We start from the raw sequence: 20,035 nt of genomic DNA, 5'->3' as shown, positions 1-20,035 counted from the left end.
TCTTAAACTTGACATTTACTTTTTGCAAATAAATTCTGCAGAGTGCTTCTGTGCATGTACACTTTTGCTTCTCTACCGTGTACTCTCATGCTTTCTCATCATGCATATGTCTGCTTCTCCATCACTCACCTGTATGTTGTTTTAACCTTTTACTTACAGCCCTGATCAGACACTTGGGGACAGACGAAGATATACCAGGGAAGAAGAGATACCTGTGACAGGTAATGCTTTAAAAGGTAACTAGTAGTTGGCACTTTCAGAGCAGCCACCAAATAAAACCTCAAGCTTAATGACAAGTCCTAACTGGTTTATAGCCATATATCGTATTTCTGTTACACCTCAAGATGGCTGTTTGCCTTGTCTCATAGCAGTGTGGGTCCCTTCTTTGACACTAAGAACCATGCTGCCTCCTCCTTCTGACGGGCTAACAACCCCTTCCTATTGGAACCTGTTCAGGAGGAGCTAGAAGCATGGGCAGATGAGGTTCTCCCATTCCAGTTCAGTTCTCACTGAGGACAGATGTCTGACCAGTCTAGATGGGTCCAAAAGAATTTCAGTTGTGTTTGACACATGGTGGCTTGATCTTATGTTGAAGGAAAATTTATCATTTAATTAATGCATCTTTCTACTTTTAAATATTTTTAATTTTTTTAATTGATAGAATAATTGCACACATTTGGTTCGCTATGCTGAAGATGGATAGTACTATTGGTCTGAAGGCCAATGGACTTTTCTTTCCTGTTTACACATTCTGTCTATGTGTGTGTATGTATATGTGTGTGCCTGTGTATGCACTATACATGAGTGTGTATATTTGTATATACATCCATGTGAAGGTCAAAGGATAGCCCTGGTGTTCCTCAGGGACTTCAGTCCTTTTGTTTGAGACAAATCCTTTCATTGGCCCTGGGACCTCACTAGGAAAGCTTGGATAGGCCTCTGCCTCCCATCTTGCCACCTTGGGATTACAGTGCTCATCATTACATCCAGGTGTTTTGTGGGTTATGGGGGTCAGAACTCAGGTCCTCAGAATTGGGAGGCAAGAGTTTTATCAACTGAGCCATAATCTCAGCCTAAAGTTTAGCTTTTATTCTTGGGAAATGGCCTCAGGGAGTCCTGATTTATAAATAATCTTGACTCACTCAGTTAGTATAGTAAAGTGTCTACTATGTGGTTTGAATTATTTAAGGTACTTAGAGGGTAATGGTAAGCAAAGCAGACCAAGTTCAAACTCACACAGCTCATGCTCTGATGGGGTGGGGGACCAGGTCTTTTATAGCCCTGTGCTGATGGGTTGGGGTATCAAGCAGGAAGCTTGGTGAACAAGGAAGGAAAATATTAAGGAATGGTTAAGTGCAGGCTTTGAGAGTACCTAGAGTTGACGTCTCTAATGAGTGTGACAGGATCTAGAATCACTTAAGGAACATACCTCTGGGTAAATCTATCTGTAGAGAAGATTCTAGACTGGGTTAAAGAGTCCCTGACTGAATAAAGGGGAGAAAGTGACCTAAGCACCATCATCCATGTTTCCTACTTCCTAACTGCAGACATGAGCCACCAGCTGCCTCATGTTCTGCTCCCAGGCCTTTTGTGTCATGATGGTTGTTGCCCTCAAAGCATGAGGCAGAATAAAGTCTTCCTCCTTCAGTTGCTTCTGTCGGGTTTTGTCACAGTGATGAGGGTAACTGTGACAACCCCTAACCAGGGTTGGTTGAGAAACATGTGGCAGCCATTGCTCACATGAAACCTGCCTCTCCCTGAGTCTACACTATCACCAGACCTCTTGCAATTGAGATTGGAGCTTTGCTAAGCGATTGTGGGAGAACAGCTGTTTGGATATGAATGCAGTCACTAAACACTCTCTGCTCACTCACTCCTCATTTCAAGGCTTTAGCACTTACAGTACAGCTGTCTTCAGCTGTTAAGAATATCACCATTTCTGCCTCATACAAGCCCCTTAGATTTTATTAGGGCAAATCAGCTCCATTATAAAAACCATTCCTGTGGTTTGATTTTCCCATCTCCTGTCAATGCTACTATAAAAGCTTTTTCCACAAAGCTCATCACTTAAAATCCTCACTTCTGAAGCTCATTCACCCACTGTACCCTTAGGTAGCTCATCAAAAGATGCCATGAATTGACCTGTAAAACGATTAGTGAGTGATTCATCACTCACACTTGGAAATCAAAGCCATTTAGAGTCAATTAGCTATGATGCACATAAATACTGAAGTAATTTTACATCACGCAGAAGCTTTCTCAACCTTAGAAAAATAGTGTAATTTAAAGGGGGGGCTTTAATTTTCAAGTTTATTTACATAAGAAACACAGCATACTTCAGAAAGTAGTTTATTGCGTACAGATGTAACAATAAAGTCCACTGCAAGCCAGTTGAGGTGGCCAGGCTCACATAGATTAAGGAAAAACAATGTTTTCTGCTAAAGAAGGCCAAGAAGTCAGGGGCTTCTTGAATACTAAGAAGGGAGTATGGTCCAGTCCCCTGTAAGAAGAGTCCAATACAGCCATGCCTCCTGTCTGCATCAGAAGAAAAACATTGAATTTTAAAGTCAAGATGGAAAGAAAACGCAGAAGGCAGTTGATCAAGCTAACATAGCTTATTGAGTTTCAGGGTCCCAAGAGTTGAATGAAATATAAAAGCTGAGTTCAGTGAGAGCCAGAGTTATAGACTTGAGATATTTTAAAATAGAAATTTTTTTAGTTAATGGTTCTTATAGGATGTTCTTTAGTTTAATTTTTTTGCATGCAATATGTACACATGTACTTGTTCCTGTGTGCACATGTGTGTGGGTATGTGTGTGTGTGTGTGTGTGTGTGTGTGTGTGTGTGTGTGTGTGTGTGTGTGTACAGTCCAGAGCTGCTGGGTGTCAGTTGTCTTCCTTTTGTTTTCTTTTTAAAGCAAGGTCTTACTGAACTAGAGCTCACCAATTTCACAAGACAGACTTCATATCCTCATGCTTGCTTGGCACTTTACCAACTGAGCCTTTTCCCCAGTCCCAAGGGTTCCTTTAAAATGTGTAGAATATACATCCAAGAGTATGAGCTTCTGGTTTTGCAAGGATAGAATGAAAATGAAATATCAGAGCCCAAAAAAGACATTCTCTTCTATACTTGGTCACTGAAATCACTTGAGGGACTTGTAACCCAGGCTGTAGGCGAGTGACAAGGGTGCTGTAAGATTCACAACCTGGCACTAAAAATCAAGGGATGGAGAGCTACATCGAGAGAGAGAGAGAGAGAGAGAGAGAGAGAGAGAGAGAGAGAGAGAGAGTGAGAGAGAGAGAGAGAGAGAGAGAGAGAGAGATCAGCAAAGTCATGAAATATGATTAGAAATTTCAGTGGGAGGAGAAAGGGTTGAAATTCAGAAAACCAAGAGTGCTGCCAGTAACATAGACATCTGCATTGCTAGAGAGTGAGATGAGGTAAGCATGAAAAACAGCATGAGGTCAAGGAAGAGGTAGAAGGAAGAGAAACCCCAAAAATTATCTTGAGGGTTTACATGTCCAGATGTAGTATTGTACAATAATTGTCTTAGATGAGGACCACATCCTACATGTTTCACTAAGGTGTCTTTGTTGTTCTGGTACACAAGGGGATCACACCATCAATGGGGAGAAGACCAAGGAGCCAGCAAGTGAATGAGGTAAACTTAAACCGTGCGTTTCTGGTTCTATCTTATTCCATGGAGTGACATATGACTTTATTTTCATTTTGTTGGCCAAAGGAAATCACAGGACTGTGCTGTGATAAGTAAGTGCAGTCCTTAGTGTCTGGGAACAGTAATTTCCATGGGCACGGTTGAGAACTATGCTAACCAATTAGTTGCCTAGTACCATCCCCCAAAATATACATACAAGCAATATTATACAGACTGAGCAGGTTATATATTTATGAATATGTATGTATACATATTGTTTTAATCAAGGCTCTCTAGAGTCTGGGTAGTCTCTATATAGTAAGAGAATTGGTTGATGACTTACAGTCTGTAGTCCAACTCCCCAATGATCAGCAACAGCTATGAATGAAGTCCAAGGATCTAGCAGTGGCTCCGTCCCATGAGGCAGGCAGGCAGGCAAAAGAGATAGATAGATAGATAGATAGATAGATAGAGACTCTTCCTTCTACCAATGTTCTTATGTAAGTCTCTAACAGAAGGTGTGTCCCAGGTTAAAGGTGTGTACCACCATGCCTGGGTCTGGGATTTGCTTTGTACCAGGTGAACTTGAACTCAGAGATCTCTTTGCCTTAAGCTCCTGGGATTCATAGCCACTTTGCCTCAAGATCTCCATAACAAGATCCAGGTAAGAAACTTGTATCTCCCAGCCTAAAGATAAGGATCAAAGGCGAGCCTTCCAAATCTGAATTGTAGTAAATTCCAGATATAGTCAAGTTGACAACCAGGAATAGCCACTACACATATATGCATTTATGTATGCAATAACAATTAAAAGAAGAGGCCATGAATTTGAAGGAAAGGAAGGACAGATGTATGGGAGAGTTTGGAGTGAGGAGATGGAAGAGAGAAATATTTTAATTATGTTAAAGTCTCACTTTAAAAAAATGATTTAAAAAAGGAATTAGTCTAATGGCATGGATGCCTGAAGAATTGAGCTCAGGTCCTGGATGCGTTTTGAGTAGAATTGAAAAGAAGTGTAGTAATACAACGTGGCTCACATATTAGTGTGACAGCTGAGGGAACACCCATGGATGCCTAGAACGTTTCTGCAGTTGTGTGAAACATCAGAAAGGCAGTGTCCACTCTCCAGCTACTGATGTGGCACTCCTGTCCTCACATTGTTCTTATTAATACAGGGAAATTGTGCTCAATAGTTTTCCAACATGGCTTTCTACATACCCAGGGGTATGCACTCTAAATAATAGAGTTGCATGAATAGTTTGGCAACGCTGCCTGAGAATTTTCTTGGATCTGGATCTTCAGAGAGGTAGGTATTGTGGTTTGAATGAGAATAGCCCCATAGACTCATATATTGAATGCTTAATCACCAGAGAGTGGAACTGTTTTGGGAAAGATTAGGAGATATAGTTTTGTTGCACTGAGAGGCACTGAGAGGTTTCAAAAACTTATTCCAAGCTCAGTCTCTGTCTCTCTGACTGCCTGCAGTTCAGGATCCAAGCACTAAGCTCTATGCCTGCCTACCTGTCATTATACTTCATGCCATGATGATCATAGACTAAACCTCTGGACGTGTAAACAAGCACACAATTAAATGCTTTCTTTTGTAAGAGTTGTCTTGGTCATGGTATCTTCCATAATAATAGGACAGTGACTGAGACAGAAGGTTTTATTGTATATCCAGGAGCAACTGTCAATTCCCAAGAATGGTTCTCAACAATGATACACATCACACCCATTGGAACTTGAAAAAGCACATAGACACTTGAGTACTACCACCATATATATTCTAGAGTATTCTATCAGGATGGCAGTGGGTGTGGCATGTGCACAGTTCTTTAAAGGGTGATAAGGCACATTATAATCTGCATTACAATTTGACAGACACTGGTATTCAGAGCACAGCATGGCTTAAGAATGAGAGAAAGACCAGATCACCCAAGGGGGACCTGTGTTCAAATCTTCCACCTTAATTCCTAGAAAGTAGGTGTTGGCATATGGGCTGTAGAGAGTTCACTTCCAAAGTTGTAGGGAAAAGGACCTGGTGATACATGGAATTCCTGTGAGTGCTCTGGGTAGAAGAGTAAAATCAAAGCATAGTGTTTGGCATTATTCTTTTGGGAATAAAAATACAATCCACATTTCTTTGAACTGTAAGTCATCCTGGTTAGCCTGGAGAATAGTGAGAGGTTGTGTGTGGGTGAGACAAGAGGCTCTCTTTAAGTATGTATTCCAAAATTGGTGCATTTAAGGCACCATTTTGAAGATAAATGGAGACCTCTATATCTAAACCTAGATGTGTAGAGTTAAAAAAGGCATGTAGATGTAGTACATAATGATGAGAGTGGTGGTTTTAAATTGCTTGCACTTCTGCCAAATAGTGGTGAAGCCCGATGCTGCTTCCAACTTGAGGCAGAATGCTGCTCACTTCTGAAATAATCTTCTACTCCCCCTGCCTAATTACTGACAGGGTCAAATGCTTTAAGTTTACTTCAAAGTGTGGAATAGATCAGAAGTGTGAGCAAGACTCATTTGGGCCTGAGAGAGCATATGCTTGTGCCTCGTGTGACCAAGCACACCCTGTGTGTGGATGTGAAAGAGCAAAGCAGCATGGAATGATCTAGAATACTCGCCTATGCATTTGCCAGGGGCTTTACATGAAGCATCCCGCTTAATCTTTGTAATTACCCTACTGTGCCAGTATTATTAACCCCATTCTTCAAAAAAAGGAAAAGAAAATCAAAGCAGAGAGATGAAATAAATGTCACATCCCAGTAGCATTGACAGCTTGACACAGCCTAAACTCCTCTGAGAGGAAAACCTCAGTTGAGAAATTGCCTAGTTCAGATTGGCCTATGGGCATGTCTCTGGGGTCTTGTCTTGATTATAAGGGAATGAAAGAGGGCTGAGCCCATGGTGGACAGCACCAGGCAGGGTGTCCTGAGCTATATGAGAAAACCAGTAGAGCATGAGCCTGGGGTTGAGCCAGCAAGCAGTGCCCTAATGGTGCTGGCCTCCATGTTCTTGACTTAAGTTCTTGACCTGACTTTCTTCAGTGATGGACTGTAATCCAGATGTGTAAGACAAACTCTTTCTCTCATGAGTTGCTTTTGGTCAGAGTATTTTATACCAGCAACAGAATGAGACTGGGCCAATCATGAAAGGAGACTTTGAACCTTGGTCTGAAAGCTTTAAAAGTCACACCTTTGCTATCACATGCATTGCTTGGAAGAGAGAAAGAGAGGATACACACAATTACACACAATTTGGCATCACAGTTCTCTTTACCACTAGGATCTGCCCAACACTACATGCTTTTAATAGATTACATCAACAGTGTCAATGTAATGCAGGACACTTTCAACTTCAGAATTATGAAGGTTACAGGAATAGAATGTGAAAAATGTTCACTAATGCAGTAAGTTTTGGAAGAAGATAGTACGGTAAATCCCTGAGCTGGTTTTTATCTCCAGGCTGAAGTGGATGTGAACAAGAGTGAACAAGAGTGAACCTGCAGTGGTGATCAGGGAGAGTTAGGATAACCAGGGGCACGAGTGTGAGGTTCATCTGAGAGAAAGTAGGTGTCAGAAAATAACCCTGCAAGGTTGGTGACCAGGCATCACTACAGATACACCATGACTACAGTGACTAGAATAGCCCCTTTCCCAGCTTTACATGAGGATGTAGTTTTCTCATAGATTTCCCTTGAAGATATTTCAAAGCCTTTCATCCCCAGATGTAATTTATCACAGCTAGTATCATCCAAACCCAGAAGATATACCCTTACAGTTTTGGGTGCCTCCTGCATTGATCAGCTTTCTGTCACCTTAAAAAACACCGGACATAACTGACTTTTAAGGAGGAAAGACAAATTGTTTCATGGCTTTAGAAGTTTTGGTCCACAGTCACTTGACTCCATCAGTTTGGGCCTGTGGTGCTGTAGTTATCTTGGTGGGAGTGTCAACGAGAGGAGGTTTGTCTACTTCATGGTTGCCAAGAAACAATGAGTTTCTTATTGTTTCATATTGATTAATATGATGGAGGTCATAGAGTCCCTTTCTAGTGTGTGTCCTAAACACATGACCTAAATACATGCCTTAAGCACAGGACATTGGCAAAGCCTACCTCCTGTAGAATTCATCATCTCTCATTGGCATCATGGACTTACCAGTCTAAGCCTTCAACATGTGGCTCCATCAGGAACAGTCTAGACCTAACACATATCTCCTTTAAAACCTATAACTATTCTTCCTCTGACCAAGAGACCATAGCTGGCAGTGCCATTTAGGTAGGGTGTCACACAAGACTGGATAAGTCACAGCTCTATGTTCCCCTTGAGGTAGTCTTAGATCTTCCTCTTTGACCATCTCACCCGATAACTAGATGCTCTGAAGAGCTCTGGAAGCCATGCCAATGAGACCTCTTCAGAGTTGTGTGCTATATTCAAGGCCAGAATGGAGGGATGGAGAAAAATGCTCCCATTGGCCAATATATTGTTTCTTTTTATAGGATCACATGACAATGCATATATGGTTCTTCTGTGTACCATGAAATAAGTCCAAACTCTGGCTACAGACAGACTTGAGTCCAACTTAACTCCTAGTTATGCTGCATGTCCAAGCTTGTACACATGATATTGTACAACTGTGGTCAAATGTCTTTGGACTTCAGGAGTAGAAGACTATGGGGATGGGGTGGATATCTTCAATACCATGTACACTATATCCTTCCTGGAAACCAGGGCACCTACCCTAATGAGTGTGAGCATTCTACATCAGATAACAGGCAGTCTCCCTGAGGCAACCTCCATTACTTTCTCTGAGGGTTCTCTAGTCAATACCTTTGACTCTGGTAGGTTGTCACCACCATGTTCTCCCTAGACAATCTTTGATTGCACTTGCTCAGTGATAGCTATTCTTTTGATTAATGGGGTTATTCCTTTCACCTTGCCCATAGGCTTCTCAAATATTCTCCCTGTTGATGGTATGTGGGAAGCAAAAGTGGCAAGCATCCAAAGAGATCACACTGGAAATATGGAAAAATGGCATAAGTTCATCAGAAGATAAGTGTGTTTCTCCATTTATAGTATAAAAATTTGAACAATGAGTTCAATTATTATATAATGAGTTATGATACATCTCTCTCCCAAAATTCTGGGTTAAAACCTCATTTGTGACCATCATCAATGAAACACGCTTTGAGAGAGTCACCGGAAGCCAATATTCACAGGTGGCGCGATGAATGATAGCGTTATTACATGACTAATGATGTAACCAACATTAAATAAATGGCATTGGAGAGCTACAGAGGCAAGAAGATCTATCATGTTTCACCTCAAAAGGCACCAAAGAACCCAGCACTATGAGAAATAGCAGCATTAGTACATTTTTCTCCTACCTAGGAGAAGTGAAATTAACTTGTATCAGAACAATCAAAGTAAGAAATACAGGAAGTGTATTTCTGGACTTGCCCAAGAAGATCTGATCCTGGACACTGTAAAGAACCCTCTCCAGGCTTTGATGAGACAGAAAGCAACATGTTTCTTCTATCTCTAATGCTCTCAAGATAAGTAACTATAGATAGCATGGACTTTTGAATTTCTAAATACATTTGAACGTCAGGTTTTTATTATATATGCAGGCTATGTCACCATGGTAACACATAACTCAGGGCCTCTTGGATGTGACCAAATGGTCCTGTGTGGAGCTGGTGGCATCACAGGAATGGGTTCATGGCACAAGCAAAATACATTATGAAGAACAGTACTTTATTAAGATAAAGGGACCTTAATGTAACCATGTTGTTATAGAAGCAAATGCTTTTGGAGAGAACCAATGACACCTGATCAGTGTGGATATGTGGTATGAATCAAGCACTGTTAAATCACAGTTCAGAGAAACAGAATGGAAGCAGGACTTTCAGTGTTAGGAGTAAAAGTGCAGCATCATTGTCAGCGTTTGGTTCCCGTGAGTGCTGCAGCAAAAGGAGAGGCACGGTGCAGTAATAACCCAGATCCTGCTTACCTTTTCTAATGAGAGTGAATCACAGCACAGAAAACTGTCAATGAGATAATTCACGATGTCACATTAGCTTTGAGTTTCAATCTCTTTCACAACTGGTCTTCATAAACCCGCTAATGAGTGGTAAATTGGACTGATGAGTTTTACTCCAATCTGTTTCTTGTGCTAATCTTTAGAGAAAGGGCCTAGCTGTGGTTGTCATAGACAACACACCAGGGCAGGCCTCAAGTGGCCTGAATGATTCTGGGCTGTGCAATCCATCATCTGTGTGGCCCTGGGCAAGGAGAGCAGAGGGGTTAGCTGTTCACAGACATCTGCCAGGTGCACTCACTCCAGGTCCAGATGGGACAGGTTGACAAGGTAAGGCCTCGGAATAGAGACTGACATGTAGAGAGATAACTGGAAGATCCTCTGAGAAAGTCTTTATGGAGTCACAAGCAGAGAACGGCAGGAGTGCAGCACATGAGGTGGTTACCACACATTGAGAAAACTGACAAGGTCATGTGTCCTCATGGCTGTCCTCAGTGAACAGTACAAGCCACTCAAGCCCATTTTTACATTTTTAGGTAACACGTTAAAAATAGAAAGAAAGGCACAGGTGAGATTAACCTCAATTGGTCTTATTAAACAATCCTTTTAGGCAATGGATACAAATTGTATTTCAATGTATGATGGATACAAGTTCTTAATTGATGAGAAAGCTTATAGTCCTTTTCTCATTAATAACATCCCATTTGGAGGAATCTCAAGTACTGTCAGTAGCTTCATGTGCAGACAACATCTTGAACAATATAGCGAATCTACACGTTTTTCCCAAAGGCCTCCAGGTGCATCTGCATGTGTGTGTAAGGACTCCCAGCTTTATGTAGGGGGCATACAGAGAAGGCCTGGAGACTTCATTGTTTGGTAGTACTGGTTTCGGTTCATGCCATCACAGACTAGTACTGGACAGATGCTGAGATCCTGGAAGACTCTATATAGTGTGAAAGAACTCTGATTATTTTAGGCGAGTCTGAATTGAGGAGTATCAGCCAATCAGCTGAATTGGAATTATCTGTTGAAATCAAACCATCTATTTATTTACATGTGTTTTGGTCTCTCTCAGAAGGGTCTCCCACTGCTGTATCCTGACTGTGTGTCACTGCCATTTATGCAACCTGAAGACTGTCTTTTATGACTTTTTCCAAGATTTGCTAACCATAAGCTCATTGAGATGGTCCCAGACCTCTGATTCACACATCCTAGGGAACACTGGGTGTGGATAGGTGTTTGGAAGACTGTGTCGTGCAGACTCTCGGTGATTTCTGGGATTGCTGCTTTCACTGCACAGATTTTGTCATGGTTCACCACCAAACGCTGCATGGTTAATGGTCTTCAGCAGTCTTGGTTTGACATGTGGGGCTGTGGCTTACCAAGTGTGTAGACTCATTATTTACTATGTCTGAGCCTGTTTTCTCATCAGAAAAATGGGGAATTTAACATCCCTCTCCACTGTGTCTTGGAGCTCAACTTTTCTTGTTCCTCATGGCCAGTCACTCTTTATGAGCTCAGCTAGTTTATGGCTTTAAAAAGCCTCTATAGCAAATGACTCAAAATTAAGCCTCCAATCTTAGCTACTTTCCTAACATGGCTGATTGTGCCTACCTTTCTACACACCATCTCGCTGATGCCTGAAAGGAGCTCACACCTGTCATGGCTACCTCTACCCTTAGTTTCCAAAGTCAGTTTATAATTCACTGCAGAATACAGAAACGTCACACCCCATGCATCTGAACATTTGGCTACAGGCTTTGTCCTTGTCTTCAGTAGTGAGTGTCAGCAGCCATACCTTTAGAAAGATCCTGGATCTGCTCACGTCTCTCTAACTCCACACTCCCACTCTGCTCATTCCTGCTCTAAATAATCTTTATAGCTTTTTCCTCTCTTCATTTCTCTCTTTCTCCCTCACCTTACCATCTGCTCTGAAAAGAGTAGCCACACAGATACTTTGTCACTACTGCTCTGCTCTTCTTGAGATGTCTCCCTTCCCAGAGTAAAATCAAGTCCTTAAAAACATGTGCTAAATAACCTTTCTACCTGGCACTTTGTATTCTTTTCACGGGGAGTTTGCTATTATGTCCAGTTAACCAAATAATAGCATGTTCACCATGGGTCCTGTGAGACCCCTGACCCCTAAAACATGGGTTCTTGTTCAGACATGCAGTGCCAGTCATGTGTTTTATCCCTGCACTTGGCCTTAAACCAATCAGAAAGCAAGTGGTTGCCCCTGTAACATTAGTGCCACTTTTACACCTTTGGATGTATCTTGCTATACCAGTTGTTGTTGTAGCTCAGAGGATTAGATCCAGTTAGGACTATTGGTGATGTTTCTCTCTCAGCAATCTGCACAGCACCTCTCAGTCCCTGGAAAGCTAGCCAGTAGAGAGGAAGTTTTCTTGTCAGTACTAACTTGATTTTTCTATGTCTTGAGACCAATGTACATGGTGGTGTCTTCAGCAATGGGGGCTTACCATCAGGTCTAGGTGGGCCACCAAGAACAAGGCCATGGTTGCCACAGTCTGTAGTGTTTCTTTGGAGGGGCACTCCAGACTAATAGCTTGAGGAGAGGTATACCACACAAAGCAGCAGATATTTAAGAGAATATTTGCCTAGGATGCTTACTCTTATGGGACTCATGCTAACTCAAATTTATACTTAAATTCTCACTTTTTCTTCTAATCACTTCTCCTAGTGGGCATTTGTTGAACTTACCACTTGTTGCTTCATTTCTAGGAATTTCCCCCTTCATTGCTCACTCGGATTGTTGAAGAAACTTTTGTGTTAGTATAGTCTTAGCTCTGTAAGTGTGATAGTATTTGGAGTGAATATTTTCCTCACAGCCGTTGTTTGCGTGTAGAGTTTTGACTTGGAGCTAAGAGAGCTGAAGCATATATTCACAGGGACTTCATAAGTATATACATGTGGGACCATGAAAGGATACCTGGTTCCCAGTTGAGCTAAGGCTAGAAACCCCGGTGACCCTGAAGGGATGGTAGGTGTTTTGCTGACTCCTGGGCACTAGGCCCCTGTCTCTATAGATTTTTGCCCATCAGTCATGTAAGGGCAATGCCCCAAATCCTTGCACAGGTAGAGAATGTGACCTGTGGTCCTGTAGACTCAAAACAGATCTCCATTTTAATGAGATACCTAAAGGCCTGGAGGCTTAGTCAATGAACTTCCCTTCCCAGACACTCTACTCTGCAAAAGGTATTAATCTCAGGCCCACCCTGAGAAGTGTGGTATGATTTTACCCATTCACTTTCTGCCATGACAATAAATGTCTTAAAACCATGGACTGTCTCTCTTTTCATTAGGATCCACCATGGGGAACTGCGGAGAAGGCCTTTGCCTACAGAACCTCCCAAAGAAGGCCTCTCTGCGCTCCCAGCCATGGCCACCACCAAACCAAGCTCAAGCCCATCTCTGCCATTAAACCAAGAACTCTCCCCATGGAAGCAGCTGGAGCTTCCCCCCTTTCACCCCACCTTATTCCCAGCCCTTGGCTTGATCCAGCCCGCAGGCACCCGACTCTATTCTCAGCTCTTCCGCAGCATCCAGCAGTACCTGGGTGTCCAGGAGCCTGAGAACCAGACCCTCCCCTGGCCTCCTCGAAGACTCTGGGACCCACGATCCAGCTCTGGCTGTCCCATGCCTCAGACTGTGATGTGGGGTAAACGTGGTCACCTCCTGCGTCCCACCTGAATGAACTCGGGACCCGAAACCCTACATATGCAGGTAGTGAATTACATCTGTAGAAATCCTTAACCTTAGACACGTACCAATGTGACTTAAAGAGAGACCTGCCAATGATAATGAAGTTAAACAGGGAGGGCTACAGAATAGAGGAACCTCAACACAAGGAGATGATGTTTCAAGGCCAAGAAGAGGCAAAACAGACATGGTGACACCTGAGGCCAAGATGAAGTGAAGCAGACATGGTGGCACCGGAATTTCTGTCTCCTTTAGGGATTACTCAAAGCTGATTGCCACAACTTTTTCCAAAACCCGAAGTAAGCTCACACTGTTCCAAATTAGATTCAGTTGTATTTTGTTGGTTAAAATCAAAAGGACCTCAATCAATATATTTCTATCTCAGAGATTTTATTTGTAGATCAAAATTTCCTTGGGGAATTTTCTGTATTTTAAAATATAACACTCATACTGTCTGTATTAGCAGCATTCAAGCCAAGTAGTGCTGGTCTACATCCCAGGACCCAGAGCCAACCATCCATGTGAGACTTCAATGCTTTTCTGTTTGTAATGGCCTCTGCAGAGAAAGTCTGTGACATATGTAAGCATTTTTTTTTAGAAGTTGGTCTTCTCTAGAACTTCTCCCAACAGCCCAGCTTCTTCAGAGGTCCTTGCACAGGAGCAGCCTCTGAGTTGTTTCTATAACTGAGTGCATGGAGGAATTCTCTGTGGACTGGGGGAACACAGACAAGATAGGGCACTTCCTCAGGGTCTTGGTGAGACACCCAAGCAATACATTAAGGTTTATGAAATAGTCACAGGGCAGACAGCCATAACCCAAGCACTTTGGAGGCTGAGCAGTGGTTGGAGAGTTTGAAGAAAGACATGGTCTAAAAACAGCAAAAGCAAAACAAAATCATCATCAACAAGAAAAAGTTAAGAAAGCAGGACACATGTGCGTGGACAGAGCTACCTCCAATGGCTCAGGGAGCATGAGATTCTGCAAGGACAAGTACAATGAGCTTTGCTAAACTGAGAGAGATGGTCCATTTAACTGCAGCAAGCCTAGGTGAGGCTTCCCTGTTGACTACTGACCTGGCTTCCTTCTCTTCTCTCCACTGAACTGTGGGGGTCTGTAAGAGTCTAGTTACTTTGAATCTACAGAGTCTGTCGTTCATTGTGCTTGGTGGAGAGAAGCTGTCAATAAATGTGTTCTACATGAATGATATGTGTAGTTACGTGCCCATGCCACACATAGGATGGAGCAGGAGGACCCTTCTTGGTTTCAGCTGTATTAAAGGCTGTCAATAGCAAGCACTCAGGAAGCTTTCTTTTGTGTTAATGTGACTAGCTGGTTTCAAGTTTCTTCCTGCTTGCTTAAACCAACAAGTTCCCTCTATTACTCTCTTCTCCCAACAAGGAAATAAACAAAAATTTGGCTGATTGTTCCATCTTTCCCTATTGGGCCACACAGGTCTTTGAGTGATTGGGTATCAATCATGTAGAGCTACATGAAGATTCTGGAGTTGAAGAATTATGATCAAGTTCAATATAGCTTTACTCGGAAGAGATTGTGGACTAGGAAGGCAATGAATAATACCTTCAAACTACTCTCCACATAATAGCTTAGATACAACAGAACAATGTCATCTCACCACATTCATTTTGATCCATTAGAATTTAGTAGAGACTCCTCAGTGAATCAGAGGATAAGTGGGCCAACAGGAACAGAAACACTGTTTGATAGATTAATGTATTCAACAACAACAACAACAGCAACAATTACAACAACGAAACTGAGCTTTATATCCAGCTCACATTTTCTCACATACTTAAGAGATTCTTTTTGCTTAACCCATCTTCCATATTTTCTATTCTCTTTTTATTTTTTGAAAATAGGATTTTTTCTCTGAAAAAAAGTACACTTTTCCTAAATAAAAATGTTCTCTTCATTTTGCATAATGATAAAAGCATCAGCATTCAGAATTTATACATTATTGAATGTTCAGACTTTTCTTTTCCTGGCTATGTTTTGCCTTCTACATCAAGGTAAACACATGGAGTTCACTCTCTAGTGTTAATATAGTTCTGGATATGAGCTAGTCCAAACATCTGGATAAGTGTCTGTAAGTCTTATTCCTAACATAGTGACAGCAAGAGCACCATTGTGGGAAGAAACTTCAAGTGGCCATTGATTGTGTGCAGGCACATATGGCTTTTAGAGATATTTATTGAATGTTAGGACAAGAGAAGAGGCTGGGTTGCCAACTGACAAACCGAGGAGCATTTGAAGCTTATTAGAAATGCTTTTCTACCTCATAGTTCTTGAATAAACCCCCCTCAATCTCTCTTCCTCTCTCTGTCTCTCTCTGTGTCTCTGTGTGTCTCTCTGTATCTCTGTCTCTATCTCTCTGTCTCTCTGTATCTCTCTCTCTCTCTCTCTCTCTCTCTCTCTCTCTCTCTCTCTCCCCCTCCCTCTCCAAAGTGTCATGCATCCCAGGTTGACCTCAGGTGTGTTACATAGACAAAGATGACCTTAAACTTTTGATCCTACTGCCTTAACCTCCTGAGTTCTAAGATTACAGGTGTGTGCCACCGCACCCAGTTCATATGATGCTAGAGACTGAATGTGTGCTACATGACCGTTTGGACAATTGAGCATCCTCTCTCTCCTTGAGCGATTTTTATAAACCACCTTGCAGATCTACTGCCAATATGGAAGGAAAATCAATTTTTTTTTAGCCTTGGCCTGAGGCAGCTTGGTCTGGAATTGCAGAGGGTTTGTTTGGCTGACATTTCACAATTCTGCTTGACTGTGTTTGAAGATGGCTGCTTCCCAATTCTTGCTATGTGTACAGACTCAGGGTGAGAAAATCATCCCCTGTCACTTCGACTCAAGTAGACCATGACCATAAGGAAAAAACTGAGATGTAACAAGGACAGAGTTAGGACCCTTCTCACTCCTACTCTAACATGAGACAGTGGCACTGACAGGCTTAGGTTAAGCTTTTATTGGGAAAATTTGCACCCCACTGACTGTGTTCTGTAACTATCGATACCTCATAGGAATTAGTACATGGTTACTTTTAGGTTTGAATTGTTTTCTTCTATTTGGTTTTGAAAGATTTACAAATGACATCACCAATGCATTTCTCTTCTCTGGGTTCCTGGTTTCCTCCTGTCTCCATCATCAGCACTAGACATAAGCTGAGCAATAGGCGGGGTGTTTCTCACAGGTAGACATTTTAGCTAGCATTGGCCTTCCAAAAACAGCACAGAGGAGGTTTTATATGAAAACAAGGTCTTGGGCAGTTTTTAGAATTTAATCTCATTTTATTCTCACAGGAGATATTTTTAGTGTAATGGTGTTAGCCTTAATTTTGTACTCAGCAAATTTAAAAGGAGGAATATCAATATAAATTTTATTGAGACCTTATGTATATGAAGTATACATATCAAAAGGTACAGGCTGATGCATTTTCACAATATATATTCTATATAAGCAGGCCTGCCTTGAAAACAAAACATTAATATGGTACTTCATAGGTCCCTTGGCTCCTTTCTAGTCTCTGCTCTTCTCTTCCCTAGGTACCACCAGCTCTCAGTACAGTCATCCCAGGCTGGTCTTTCTCTAAATTGAAGTTTAGAGTATATGCTATGCTATTTGTGTCATGGCTCTTTATCTGGTATTTTGTGAACTTCACCCATATTATTTCGTGTGGCTTAAGACTATTGGTTTCTGTTGTTGTTGTTTTTGTTGTTGTTGTTCTATGGTGTTTCATTGAATGATTGTATTATTCCTTATCCATTCCACCTCATGCTGTTTAAAAACTCACTTTAAACTTCTGGACAAATGTTTTCAATTTTGAAAGAACAAAATTCTAATAGCAGAAAAATAAGTATGGTTAACATGCTGAGAAAGAGTTTTCTACTTTATTTGTGCTTTTTCCATCTCAGATGAATGTGTAAGTTGGAGCCATGAGGAACATTATTCGTCAAGTGCTTGAAGGGTTCAGTGCCATGTCAACATTCAGCTCGTGATGAGCATTCGGACTCAGGGCATCATCATGACCTACTGAGAGGCCTGTGCTAAGCATCAGCCTCTTGTCATACTCACTCTGACCTTTTCTGACTGTCCTCAGCAGGGACTGTGCTGATCCCAAATAGTGGCAGTGTGCTGACCATGGGCACAAGTAATTGAGAAGAGACTGACAGCTTGGAGTGCTGCCTCACCTCTGCTCACACACAAGAAGGTGGGCACCACTTCTGCAGACTGCTCTGTTTAGCTTTTAGCCCAATGCAGTAGTCATACATTAGCAACTCAGTTACACTGAGAGGTAGGACCTGAAATTATTTGTTTGTTGATCTATTGACTGTGAGAACTGTACTTGGAAGCACAGGGCCTTTGAACAATTTCACATTTTTATATTGGAAAAAACAATTGGGGGTATTTTCTTAATTGATGTCTTATGGGGGAGGGCCCAACCTATCCTGGGTGGGTTTGAATATGAGTATAATGAGTTCTGGACAAAAATGGGTCCTTAATAAAGGGATCTTGTCCACAAATTATTGATACATTGATACACAGCCCTTTCTGAGGAGATGTACCTCAGGGTGGGATGTTCACCCACTATCTCATTGATTTTAAAGTTGCCCTGTATTTGTCCTGGACTGTGTATTGAAAAGCTTCACTTGATGGCTAAAATCAAAGCAATCACCTCCATGTTTAGGAGACGAGGCCTTCCTTAGATACTGCAGATCACTTGAAGTGTCTGTCTTTGTGTTTTTATCTCTTCTGTGCTGCTTTCAGCTCCACAGTTTTATCTTTAAAACCTTGGAAGGCGACCAGGAAAACCCTTGTAATATAGTGACATCTCTGCTGTCCAGAAAAAGGAAAACAAGGCCTTTTAATTCTTAGAGGAGTGGGCTTGATGAAAAAGGACAGGCAAAGCTAAGCTATTATTGATTTCTATCCATGTACCCCAACTTCCTGATTCAGGCTATCCTTAAAAGAGGAGAGAGATAAGTAATTATAGAATACAGAATCTGTGGATGGTGTTGACGTAAGAGGATCTGTGGACTACGAATCTCCACATCAGTCTTGATGTGTAAATGCTATGCCACACTATTTATGGGGAGAAGTGAATGTATACCAACTTTGCTCACATAAGGAACTGATGTCAGACCAAAATGAGGATACTGCAAGTCCAACTTGGTACCAACAAGTTCGTTGGTATTACTTACAGGGTGTTACTTATGGGTGAGGGCTATGCTGGCTACTTTTTTGTCATCTTGACATATGCTAGAGTCATTTCAGAAGAGAGAATGTCAACTGAGAAAAATGCCTCCGGTATAGAAGGCTTTGGGAGTATTTTCTTAGTTGATGATTTGTTTGTTTGTTTGTTTATTTACCAACCCATTGTGGGTGGTGTCAACCCTGAACTGGTGGTCATGGGATGGGTCACAGTTATAGTGAACAAGTCAGAAAGCACCATTTTCCCATGCATTTTGTCTTTGTTCCTTTCCCAAGTTCCTACCTTGGTGTCTCTCAGTGGTGGACTTATAAGCTGTAAGACTACATGAGCCTTTTCCTCCTCAACTTTCTTTTGGTCATAGTGCTTTATCACAGCAACAGAAAACTCTAAGGAAGACAAGGGGTTACTTTCACAAGCAAAAGGACTCAAGGGAAGAGGCGTCTATTGGGGTATATTGGGGAGAGGTGGGGATATTATGCACTGTGTGCTCAAATGCTGATTTCTGTACCGAAAGAGCTGGTTGTAGTCTGGACTTTGGTATAATCATTATTATGAAGCATCTCCTGACTCAATATACTATAAACATTATTCTCTATCAAAATTAAAGAGTAGATCAGCCCATAGCTAGGCAGGAGGGGGAAAGGCAGGACTTCCAAGCCCAGAGAGACCAGGTAAGTTGCCATCAGGAGACCAGGCTGAATGGGCCACATGGCTGTAAAGTAGGCCAGGCCAGCATGGTCAGAATAGAATGGCTTAGAATATGCCCAGCTATAGTGCCAGAAGCTAATAAATAAATATAAACACCTCTGGGTCATTAATTCAGAGCAAGGATGGGCATAGAAAAACCAATGCTTTTACATGCAGCAGTAAAATTCCACCCCTGCATGGGTGATTGCTCATGAAAGCTGGAACCTTGGAGCTCACTGTACCATTTGCAGGCAGCTCAATAGGCTAGAGAATGCCTCTTTCAGGAAGCTTGGCTGGTCTAAGAATGTCTTTCAGCAGTCCTTACTGCTGATATAAACTTTGAGAGGTGGGAGATAGGCTAGTGCCTCTTGTCAGTTTCAGGAATTTCTTGGAGCTTTTGAGATGGCTTCCTGAGTTTTAAGAAGTTTCCCAGAAAGATTGACTTTCTCCTCCCTTTAGAAGAACATTCTGTGTCTTAACAAGCTTTCCTCTAAAATGGGATTTTTTTTTTACTAGAAACAAATTGCTATACAATAGGATGTGAGTGTGACCCAAGAGAATCTTGGAATAATGTACCTGCATAGGGAGAAATTGGATAGAGGGCATCAGCTTTACTCCCAAATGGTTTAAAAAAGACAAACTGTCCTAGAGAATGCAGGACAGACTGAACAGAAGCATCTAGAAACTGAACA

General features: G+C 41.8%; 1 long non-coding RNA gene across 4 annotated transcripts in view; it reads left to right on the top strand.

Moving 5' to 3' along the window:
* Positions 1-14,721, top strand: part of LOC147996638 (uncharacterized) — an 80,072-nt gene extending 65,351 nt beyond the window's left edge. The window contains exons 3-7 of one of the 4 annotated variants that reach the window (XR_015672789.1): positions 160-221; positions 3,611-3,661; positions 4,269-4,319; positions 4,878-4,961; positions 13,026-14,621. This is a non-coding gene — a long non-coding RNA (uncharacterized LOC147996638). Of the gene's footprint in view, positions 1-159; positions 222-3,610; positions 3,662-4,268; positions 4,320-4,877; positions 4,962-13,025 lie in introns of all 4 variants that reach the window. The other 3 variants (XR_015672788.1, XR_015672787.1, XR_015672786.1) reach the window with 3 other exon arrangements.
* The last annotated feature ends 5,314 nt before the right edge of the window (positions 14,722-20,035 follow it).

The sequence above is a fragment of the Rattus norvegicus genome, chromosome 2 (genome assembly GCF_021556685.1).
Source record: "Rattus norvegicus strain SHRSP/BbbUtx chromosome 2, alternate assembly SHRSP_T2T, whole genome shotgun sequence".
Lineage (NCBI taxonomy): Eukaryota > Metazoa > Chordata > Mammalia > Rodentia > Muridae > Rattus > Rattus norvegicus.
Note: the sequence above shows the minus strand (reverse complement) of the source record. Positions and strands in the feature narration are given on the sequence as shown.